Below are 7,069 nucleotides of genomic sequence, written 5' to 3'. Positions count from 1 at the left end.
CCCAAGCACATTGTACCTTTTCACACTTCTGTGCTTTGGCACTTTCTGTGCCTGAAAGGCTATTCTACTCTCCCACTGTCTGCTCAAATCCCAGAGACAGCTTAAATCCTTTTGAAATGAGTAAGATATAAATAACTGTATACTTATCCTTCAACACCCAGCTCAAATATCATCATGGCTGCAAAACTTTCTCTGACTCCCAGGCAGATTTGGTTATTCCTTTTGACAGTGCTGTCACTGTATTTAACACTTTGCGGTGCAGTTGTTTAGGCCATCTCACACTGAAAGATGGCTTCTTGAGGGCACACCTCCAATGTATCCTTTAAAATGCTGGGATCACAGTAGATGCCCAACAAGACATTTTTTGAGTAAGATCTTATTTGGTGGCTTAGCAGGCAAGCCCCTCTCTTCCTGTGCTTTGTTTTTCACTCCTTTAACTGAAGATGAAGTTTCCCCTCTTCTTCCTCTTCAACTGAGAGCACAGGTTTGGGAGAGAAGGTTGTAAAGAGATGAGGTCAGTCATGTTAAGCCTAGAGTTCCACAGAGTATAGATCTTTCGTCCCTAATTCATATCTTATAAATGAAACAAATAATATTGATGCAAATCCAGATTCAAGTTCAAATTCTTAAAATTTTCTCCAATCATAGATTTTATTTAAGTCTTGATTAATGAGAAGAGTTAAAAAACCATAGTATTTAATAAATCTTGAAAGACATTATTCTGGGTGACTAAAAAGACATTATTAGTGTGACTAAAAAGTAATGAATTTATTCTCTGAAAGTAATCAATGTAAGTTTCTAATCATATTTTCTATACTAGTAAACAAAGGTTCATTGGCAGTAGAATATTCTGAATTTTCCTTTTTCTTACATTTTTAAACAAAAATTTAAGGTGGATAGTTTATATTAGTTTTTCTCCTTAATATGCTATATGGTGTTAATTAGTATAGTGGCTAGACTAAGAAGTACTTTGTGTGTATATCAACTTGTATGGTAAGATAAGTATAATAATAGTAAGATTTGGCATTTTTGTTCACCTTTATAAATGAACGACAGTTTTCTTTTTGGAATCCCGAAATACTATTTCCCATGAAATTGAAATTAATGGAAACTGGAAACACCAAATCTTCTGAGTCTTCTGGACTGCACGTCACATCTGCAGAGTCAACCTATAATTTTTCATTTTCTGACTGGGAGTGGTAATTAGCTAAACAATTACTTAGCTAATACGAGTTGGTGCTTCCCCTTTCTCTACTAATCCTTTCATGTTGCCTCCACCAAGACTCACTTCTTTGGGTCAAATATGTAGTGAGGAGCAGTGTGAGAGGGAGACTGGAGAGACTCCTCAGGGCGGTGCGTACTTGGTGAAGCATGGGCAGGTGTGTAAACATGAGGATGGCAGATCAAGCATGGATGAGATTGCAGCATTTCCCACTACAACTGTAACCTTGCATGGGAGAGTTTTCCAAGATCGGTTATTTTCACCATTAGCTCAGTATCAACGACACCTTCAGTTTCAACTGTCTAGTTAACACATCCAAGGAACAGAACTAGGAGCACTATTTGGAAACGGCCACCCCATCTGGAGTCATTGTGCTTTCCCTTGCCATCCTAAATCTTTCAACACCACTCTGATGCACGCACCACACAGGCTTTGTAATGGAGTTATTGTTCTTTTCTTCACAATTGGATTGTACTCCCTGAAGGTAGGAAATGCCTTTAATTCATCTTTATATTCTCAAAAGAGTCTAGCAAAGTATATACCCTCAATATACTGTTCTTGAACAAATAAGCTGAATACTCCTCATTCAGGAAGAATTAGTTGCTAACAGTGAAGAGCAATTTCACACAGGGTCCAAATATACTTATTTAAATTATAGATCTTAAGCAAGTCTGAAAAAAAGGCACTTTTCTTCTGTAAAATGCACCAAAAAGGGTCTACAAACTATTTGCTTTGCTAGCCAAAGAGCCTGTTGAAGGACAGCATTGTTCTCCTGAGGCCACCATTTGATGCAATGCACTTATATTTTCATTTCCTTTGGTTCAGGAGTTATTCACTGAGGGATGCCTGGCTTATGTGTTTATGTGGTTCAGAATTTCATGAAGAATTCAAAGCTTCTGATTAGCCACAGTGGCTCACACCTGTAAACTCAGCACTTTGGGAGGTCGAGGCAGGTGTACCACTTGAGCCCAGGAGTTCTAAAGAAGCCTGGGCAACATGGCAAAACACCATCTGTATAAAAAACACAAAAATTAGCCAGGCTGGGTGGCATATGCCTGTAGTCCCAGCCACTCAGCAGGCTGAGGTGGGAGGATCACTTAAGCCAGGAGGTGGAGGCTGCAGTGACCCATGCACACCACTGCATTCCAGCCAGGGTGACAGAGCAAGACCCTGTCTCAAAAATAAAAAATAAAATAAAATAAATAATTCAAGCCTTCTGGAGCCCGGTTATAAAATAAACCAAATTCTAATTTTGAGCCCAGAACTCTAAAATCTCCCGTAATTAAAGATTTTAATGGGAGTCAGAGAAAGGCAAAAACACAGCAGGCCACCAAACCCAGAAGAAAAGGGGACTCCAATTGCATTTGATAAACCATTTGTATGAATAACAATAAATCACAGCAAACTAATTTTAACAGTTGGCTTCAACAACCACATATCAAAACACATTTAATGTTATGGGTGCACTTAAAATTAACTGAAGCTAATATTGTACAGTACACGGAAATTCATAATTACAAAATAGCAAATTTAGAGAGTGATGTACCATTGAATTCGTTAATAGTATCTTCCCATTTTCCATTTAAATATGATTACTTAATGCTTGATTGGATTTTTCTCTTCTATCTCATTTTCAGTCCTCACAGATACTAACAAAGTACCACATCTAAGTCAGAAGTGTAGTGGCAAGTGTATAACAGGGAGCCTGGAAAAATTTGCTCATTGTGTAATTGACACCTGAAGAGCTGAGAAGATAGATCGGTTCTTATTTTTGATCAGGAAGAGTCATAGAAATGAAGCCCCAGGCTATCAAAGGGGAGAGAAAAACTACCTGCCACTCCCCAACTACATTAAAATAAATCCTGAAATGACAGAATCTATTACAATTAGAAATAGGCAGTGGCAAATTTGCATTCATCTCTACCTCTTTCCTTTGAATCTCAAAGGAAGCACTGTCTCCCCTGCATCTAATCCTTCCCCTAATATCTTAACCACATCCTCTTTCATCTCCTTTACAACCTGGCTTCATAATATTTCCTCCCTTCTGTGCCTTAATGCCCTCTTCTCTCCAGCCTTCTTTACCTCAATCTATAAACACACTGGAATCCTTCAGTTAGAATGTCCCCATCTTCCTCACCCTATATTACCTTCTAGCTGTCACCTTTTTCTTCCTTTCCATCCAAAATTATTAAAAGTGCTATCTAAACTCATTCTTTTATAGTTACCTTTCATTCACTCTCAAACTGGTGCAATTTGTCTGTTCCTGAAAGTACTTTCCCTAAGGCCCTAGTGGCTACCTTTAAAAGAAATATCTAAGGGACACTCATTGGTCCTTCTCTCATCTTGGGTCTTTATCTTAGGTCAGTAGTGCCCAATCTTTTTCTTTTAGAAATAAAATAAAATAGAGAATTAAAGGCTTCTGGAGCCGTATTACAAAATAAACCAAATTTTAATTTTGAGCCTAGGACTCTAAAATCTCCCTTAATTAACGATTTTAATGAGAGTCAGAGAAAGGCAAAGGTACAGCAGGCCACCAAACCCAGAAGAAAAAGGGACTCCAATTGCACTTGACAAACCACCTTAACATTCCATCTTTCCATCTTAACATCTTAACATTCTCTCTTCCTTGGACTTCTAGTATAACAGTTTCTGAAGATCTCCTCACACTCCCTGAGTTTAAATTTGAAATCTGCTTCCACCACTTTCTCTGTGTGGCTATAGGTCAGTGATATGAACTCAAGTGTTAGTTGTACTGAGCTTGTCAGCCTCTGACCTGCCCCTGCTGTGTCAGTGAGAGTCCCTGGAGGCAACAAAAGCAACTGTAAATAGAGTCTAATCGAGGAAGTATTAAAAGGGATGACAAAGCATCAGAAAATCATTACTAGAGCTGGGAAAGAGTTGGAAACTTGGTAAATAAGAACTCTGTTCACAAAATTCAACCACTGCAAAACTATATTGAAACTCAACCGGGAAGAGATAAATACCCTGACCACTTATCACCTGTACTATCCTCCAATATTCTGCTGGTGCCTCTCACTGGTCAAGCCTAACTGGAAATCCAGAGCCCAGTGGAGGCTGAGTGACACCATCACTAGAGGCCAACCTCCTGAGACACACAGCAAGCCAGGGAAGGGTAGACACTGAACCTGGATAGAGGACACCAGAGAACAACCAGCACATGGGCACACTGCCCACCATCCCTTTCCTTCACTTAAAAAATATTTAGTGTGACAGGGACTATTCTAGGGAATCAGAGTACAGGGGTTCACAAGACAGGAAAGATACTCACTCTCATGGTATTTCATTCTGCTTATGGAAGACAGAAAGTAAAGGAATAAACAAGGCAATTTCAGGTGATGATAAGTGCTATGAAGAAAATAAGGGGTACCAGTAACCTGATGTAGAGAGGACAGTCCTTTAGATGAGGGTAATCAGGAAAGTCACCTCTGAGGAGATGACAGGAGAGCTTAAAATGAATAAGAACGAAGAAACCAGGCTTTCTCAGAGCCAAGGGCAGCGTGTTCAAACAAGAAAGATTGGCAAGGGCAGAATGCAAATGTCCTGGGGAGGAAACCAGCTTGACTCATCCAAGGGAGACACAGGAAGCCTGGGTGGCTGGAACGTGTGAGAGGGAGGGTGGCAGGAGGTGAGCTAGGAAGCTCAGGCAGAGGCTAGATCATACAGGGCTTTGTAGGCCAGGCAGAGAGTTGGGTCTTTCCCTAATGCAATATAGGGATTTTAGGCTGGTTGTGGTGGGCTGGTAGATATGGATTAAGACACATCTGATGTCCAATTGTAAAATATAATTTTCACAATTCTGTGAAAAATAAATTGTAGTGGGATGAGAATAGAAATATCCCACTACAGCTTGCATTGCCGTACCAGAGGTCCCATGCCCAGTTAAGTTAAATGATGTTTCAGGTAGGAGTGACACTGTTTAGAGCAGGATGGGCACCTGACCCACGAGTAGCTCATTTCCAGGTTGGCTGGCAGCCCATGAAGCGACTTAGAGCTAAGAGCTCTGGAACTGGCTTATATTCTTCTGAAATGCAGACTAGAGAATAAGAAGTGGATTAATTAGCCAGTTGGTAGTGTGAGAATAGATTAAAGAGGTAGAGAAGAGCAGAGACACAATGAGAAAGAAATGAGAGTAGCTTATGCCTGGGCTCCTAATAGCTACTCATATACCCATATAAACACTTGTTCCTTCTTTTCATTAGTCTCTTGAGTTTCTCTTTCTTACAAGCAAAGGAGTCTAACAAGCACATTGGTGTTCACAAGTTTTCTTCCTTAAACCTCTTCTTCTCAGGCACATTAGCCAGGATGACAAAGATCTGCTCTGGTAACAAAACTCAAATCTCAATGGCTTAAAACAACCAAGGTTTACTTTTCACTTTACATGTCCTTCATGATGTGACTGGGACTCTGTTCTGCATCATCTTCCCTCCAATACCAAGACTGATAGTGCATATGCTCTCTGGAACACTGATGATTGCCATGGCAAAGAGAAAAAGAGTTCTGGAAGGTCTTGCATCAACAATTAAATGCTATGCTCACAATTAATTCGGAGAACATGTCATGTAGTTCAACCCCATCACAGGGAGGCCAGGGCATACAATCCTCTTATATTCCTGAAAGACAACAGGAAATATTTGGCACACCTATCACCATGCACTCATTCATAACCATGGTCTTAATTGCTGCCCATACACCAATGTCAAAATTTCTAGGAGAGATGCCCCACTTAATTCCATATCTATATTTTCAACCACCTACTGGAATACTACATTTGGATGTTATAGGCATCTCAAGTCTCATGCATCAGGAGTGAAGGCTAACTTTCTTACAGACTTGCTGTAGTCGCTTTCTTGGTCAATGGCCCCATTATCTATTACTTTAAATAAGAAATCCAGGTGTTATCCTTGACCCCTCCCTCTCTTCTGAAAATAAATCAGTTGCCCAGCTCCTCTTTAAACTTATCCCCATTTAACTAACACCAGGACCATTATCCTACTTCACTGATCCTCACAGCTTCTTGCCTATGCAATTTTGTCTGGTTTTCCTGCCTTCCATTTCCCCCTACAAATGGCAATCATTTGTGTATGCAACAAACATTTAAAGAGGGCTCATTGCTCCTTAGATTAAATAAGTAATGGGCCCATCTTGAAGAAACTCAAAGCCTAAAGAGGGAGACAGTGATGTAAACAAAAAATTACAATGGGACAAATGTGATAGTGGCCATACAGAAAGTAGCCTGGGAAAGGAAAGGAAATACCAAATTGAGAGTGATGGTGAAGGGAAGGTAGTGCAGGACTGATATGGTTTGGATTTCTGTCCCTGCCCAAATCTCATGTCAAATTGTATGTAATCCCCATTGTTGGAGGAGAGGCCTGGTGGGAGGTGACTGGATCATGGAAATGGAGTTCTCATGAATGGTTTAGCACCATCCCTCCTTGGTACTGTTTTACGGAAGTAAAACTTTAGGTAAATGCTGTGGCAGCAGTAAGAGCTGCTCCTCCGTGTGAGTCACAAGGCTTGGAAAAGGGAGTTGAAGGATGCAGCACTTGCCTGGTACCTAGTAGGGACTCTACCTGACTCAGCCCAACCAGGGTGGATAGGAGGGAATGGCATGGAGGAGTAAGCAGGAGCCTGATCAGCAACGACCTAAGGTGTCCTGGTCCGTTATCTGGCAGGCAACTGGGTGGAAGGACATCCACTGAGATATGAAACCCAGAAGGAAGAGTCGGTCTATGGGGGATCACACTTTTAATGAGGGATACCATCACATAGTTAACATTTACTGACGACTGATTTCAGGCATAGTGCTAATCACCTTACTTTACTATT

This window comes from Pongo pygmaeus, chromosome 7, assembly GCF_028885625.2.
Source record: "Pongo pygmaeus isolate AG05252 chromosome 7, NHGRI_mPonPyg2-v2.0_pri, whole genome shotgun sequence".
Classification (NCBI taxonomy): domain Eukaryota; kingdom Metazoa; phylum Chordata; class Mammalia; order Primates; family Hominidae; genus Pongo; species Pongo pygmaeus.
The sequence above is the reverse complement of the archived record's forward strand: the minus strand, read 5'-3'. Positions refer to the sequence as shown.